The sequence below is a fragment of the Danio aesculapii genome, chromosome 12 (genome assembly GCF_903798145.1).
Source record: "Danio aesculapii chromosome 12, fDanAes4.1, whole genome shotgun sequence".
NCBI lineage: Eukaryota > Metazoa > Chordata > Actinopteri > Cypriniformes > Danionidae > Danio > Danio aesculapii.
The window spans coordinates 49,982,230-49,987,629 of record NC_079446.1 but is presented as its reverse complement, the minus strand read 5'-3'; positions in this window follow the sequence as shown (position 1 = coordinate 49,987,629).

Here is a 5,400-nt window from a genome sequence, read left to right as displayed (position 1 = left end):
TTCGAGCCTCGGCTGGGTCAGTTGGTGTTTCTGTGTGGAGTTTGCATGTTCTCCCTGTGTTGGCTTGGGTTTCCTCCTGGTGCTCCGGTTTCCCCCACAGTCCAAACACATGCGCTATAGGGGAATTGATGAACTAAATTGGTTGTAGTGTGTGTTTGAATGAGTGTGTATGGGTGTTTCCCAGTACTGGCTTGCAGCTATAAGGGAATCTGCTGTGTAAAATATATGCTGGAATAGTTGGCGGTTCATTCCACTGTGGCGACCCCTGATGAAAAAGGCACTAAGCTGAAGGAAAATGATTAAATGAATAAACGTCTCTTTAAGATCACTCTGACTGAATCTCTGCTGCCTCCTGCTGGTCTGAAGATTCTCAACATTTAATTGGCATTACAGTCTGGTTAAAGTGATATTTAAAATGTGTTCTGAGAGTGTTATATAGCAGAAAAATGTGTTATTAACCATCAAGCCATCATTAAATATTAATTGTTTAAAAAAAACGCCAAAAAAGTCATCAAAATCTTGGGCGGGGCTGGGGCGTGTCCGCTGGCAGTCCTGAAACCACGCCCACTCGAGGGAAAGCATTCTGTATTTTTTAGGGTGTTGATTAAGCTTTTTCATTCATTCATTTTCTTTTCGGCTTAGTCCCTTTAATAATGAGGGGTCGCCACAGCGGAATTAATCGCCAACTATTCCAGCATTTGTTTTTTTAGCAGCGATTGCCCTTCCAGCTGCAACCCAGTACTGGGAAACACCCATACATACTCATTCACACACATACATTACAGACAATTTAGCTTACCCAATCCCCAAGCTTTTTTTAAACTTAATATATATATATATATATATATATATATATATATATATATATATATATATATATATATATATATATATATATATATATTTATATATCTATATTTATATATATATATATATATATATATATATATTTATATATCTATATATATATATATATATATATATATTTATATTTATATATATATATATATATATATATATATATATATATATATATATATATATATATATATATATATATATACAAAGAAAATACAGAGACAAGTGTTGTCTAATTTAAATAACTGCATGTAATGTAAATATATAGAGTTCTTAAAGGGTACATGCATGCTTATTGAACTATTTACCTCAAAATTAAAGGGGTCTCTTTGAAAATGTACATTTATGAAGGCAAAAAGAAAAAGCAATACATTAATAAATAGCAATTTATAGTGAAAATGGTCTGGATTTAAAGAGTGACCAAAAATAAATAATTTTTTTTGGCAGATATGGGCAACATAAACTTGCCTGTAAGTATTTTTAAACAATGTTAGGATAGAACTGCAGCATTTACAATGGTATGAGCCATTATAGTGGGGATGGGGGTATATCCCTACTGAAAAAAACCCAGCTTAAACCAGCCTGGTTTTAGAAGGGTTTTGGCCATTTCCAGGCTGGTCTTAGCTGATCAGGCTGGGAGATGACCAGCTAAAACCAGCTTGATCAGCCTAGCCAGGCTGGGAGCCCAGCCAAAACCAGCTATGTCCAGCTTAAACCAGGCTGGTCAAGCTGGTTTTAGCTAGTCATTTTCCAGCCTGACCAGCTAAGACCAGGCTGGAGACCTGCCTGGAAAGGGCCCAAACCCCTCTAAAACCTGTCAACCAGCCTTGGTTTAAGCTGGATTTTTCAGCAGGGATAGTCAAATGTATATTAATCATTTGTTGTTTTTATTATGATTTGAGATTCAGATAAAATAATTATTTACCTAAATATAAACACCACACACCCGACAGCACAAACAAAAAGTGACGTGCTTCTGAGAATTTAATCGTTAATCAGAGGGTCTGTAATTAGCATCATAATTCAGTTCAGCTGCTGGAGATTCACAGGACGGATAGGTGTGGACAAAGACTATTGACCTTATTCTTCAATGCAGAAGTGTGCGCGTTTTTGCGATTGTTTTAGAACTTCCGATTCAGTTGCCTATGGGAAAAATGACTAGGAATAATAAACGGCAAAAACGGTCAAACTACTTACTCTACAAACAAGTGTTTACATTAGGATACAGACAAAGTAGAATAATATAATAAGAAAATATCAGTTTGCAACACCAAGCAGCAAAAAGAGCTGTTTTTAACGTTTAAAAATGAATGGAAGTGAATGAGACCGGAAGTTTCGAGCCAAAATGATTCAAATGGCCGCGCCCACTCGTACGTGAAGAATAAGGCGAATAGAGCATATGAGCAGTATTATTGAAGATATTAGTCTAATATTTCATCTACTTGTCCAAACATGAATGATAACAAACGTGAGTGTTGTCAAAGTTCTTGCACCGGAAATCTTACTTCGGTTTGACTACGAACACGAAAGCCACGAACTTGTATTAATCTATCATCACTTCTGCTTGATTTGGCAGTCTGTGGTACTCTGGATGTTTTTATTCCAGCCTAACGGATTAGTAGAACCCAGAACATGACAATAATTGATCGTTTTCACTAGCAATAATCAGCAAATTATACGAGTTTCGTACTGGTCAATGTTTCCGTTCTTCTTTACAAAATGGCCGACCGATAACGCGTGATGAAACGCATGGATGGACAGGTAAGTTATTTTCAGATTTTTGTGGTATTGTTTTAGAATCTGTTACTCATTTATTTTTTTCAGCGTGTATATTCAAGATTATTTGGATTGATGTTTCTAACTTTGTTTCAAGGACATTTAGTACACTAATACAGATTAGATTCTATGACGTGTTTGCTTTAGTGCAAGATGATTCAAAAAGTACTTATTTTCTTATACTACTACTAATAATAATACTTGGAGAATACCATGTACATGTCAAGAAATAGGCCAAAGCTAAGCCAAATTGTGAACATTTTATAAAGGAGATTACACTGTGTAACATTAGAAACAGAAAAGCTAAAAAACATCTAATCCATTATGTAAATTTCATTTGATAAAATAGTTATTATTATCTTAGCTATTTATTTGTTTTACCCCTGAGATCTGTTTGTACTTTGATTGTATAACTAATATAATTTCTCTTATTTTATTTGTTTCTCTTATTTTATATTTATATTTTAATGTATTCTTGTACTAAGTTGGCACATATTTATAATAATAATAAAAAAGGTAAGTTATTTTCTCTTTCTGTTGGATTATTTCAACACCTAGTCATCTAATAAACAATATCTTTTAATTCATGTTGGTTGTTTTTGCTTTATGAGGCAATAAGTACTTGCAATTAATTTAGTTGTAATTGGGATCTTGGTCTGTTTGAAATAAATGTACATTTTGTTCACACATATTATTATTTTTTAGCCAAACAAGTAATTTTTAAAGACTTCAGTACTTCCTTTAATATTTTTTTCTTCTTTTATTTTGGCTGTATAAAAAAGCTGTTAAAAATGGATGTATTTGAGGTCAATATTATTAGCCCCCTTAAAATATTCCAAGTTGTTTGGGCAATCTTTAAAATATGAACATTTGCTTCTGCATTTAATTATTATTATTATTACTATTATTATTATCTTTTTTTAAGGGTTTTCTATAGTTTAGCCACGATATTTGTAGCCACACCCATCTAACATTAGTTTGCTTCAAAACCCCGCCCCTTAATCAATATTAAGTACAAGTACTGCAATAAGTCTCACCATGCAGACGATAAAAACCCTGATTATTTTCATTCTACAGGAAAAAATGTTAAGACAACATAAATGAATAATCAAATAGAGAAAATCAAAGTACTCGTTAAAATATTGACAGTTTATAGATGTTTAAAGTCTGTACGATGGGTTCCTGTACACTCAAGGCTATCAACAATAAAAACATTTATACTCCATTATACAATATATACACCCCCCCCCCCCCCCCAAAAAAAAAAGTCTGCCGTCGGCTTTCTCCTATCAGACACAAAGCTTCATCTGATGATCAACAAACACTGACGGCGTCTGATAAAACATATACAGTGCAGCATCTGCAGACATACGCTGACATTCAGCACTATATGAACATTATCTACACAATCACTGTACAGTAGAATATACTGTATAATACAACACACTGTACATCTTCATAGTCTATAGATGAATGAGGCTTAATAATACTAAACATTCGAGTATGACAGTGCAAATTATATCAATTTAAAGACCAATTAAATGAGTATTCAGAAGAATTTAAATGGTTTTTGACTCAATACTCTTTCTGGTTGTTCAGTGCAAATATCCAAACATGCAAAAATTAAGATGTACTTATTTTATAAGTAAAATTACAAAAGATAGGTGGAGATTGGTGTAACTTAGAATTGACACATTTTTACATGTCTTAGTCCAAAGATTAAGCAATTAAGTCTTAGTTTAGATTTTTTTCATAAAACAACATATGAAAAATATCATAAATTACTGCATTACATGCAAAAGTATCTTGATTTAGTAATGTTTAGATAGTTGTACTGTCTATAGATGAATGAGGCTAAGTTAACTCTAAACAGTCAAGTATAACAGTGGAAATTAATTCAATTTAGATTAAAGTCCAATTAAATGAGATTATTCAAAAGAATTTAAACTATTTGACTCAATACTTTTTCTGGTTCAGTACAAATATCCAAACTTGCTGCTATAATATTTATTATAGCTGTAAAATTACAAAATAAATGTTTGGAGTTAAAAAAAAAAAAACTTTATTATGATTATTAATATATTTTAACATATTTTAGTCAAGAGATTAAACAATTACGTCTTAGTTTTGATTTTTTAAAATAAAATATGAAAAATATCATAATTTACTGCATCACATGCAAAAAAAATCCTAATTTAAGAGTGTTTAGATATTTGTACTGTCAGAATTACTGTGGAAATTAAATCAATTTAAAGTCCAATTAAATGGGATTATTCTGTAGATGCAAGAATCTAAATTATTTCCTTAATCAACAAGTATTCAGGCTGTCCAGTAAAAATATCCAAAATGTTAAAAATCAAGGTATATTATATAAATACTGCAATGTTGTAAAATTAGTAACATTGCTAATTTTAAGTGAGTATGCAAAAATAATAATATAATTAATAACACATTTAGTTTTATTAAAATAACTTTTAAAAATGTAAATATTTTTCTTAGTAATAAAGTCTGTTTAGTTTTATTTTAAATGTAAAAAAAATATAAAACCAAAACAACTGCATAAATAATATAACTTATTATTATTATTTTTTTTTTTTCTTCTCTTAGCCCAAAGACTAAGCAATGAAGTCTTAATTTTATTAAATTTATCATTAATCAATACGTAATATCTTAAATCACATTGCTTCCCATGCAAATATATCTTTGTTAAAGAACATTTAGATATTTCTACTGGAAAACAAGACAAAAATATGAAAAAAAAAAATT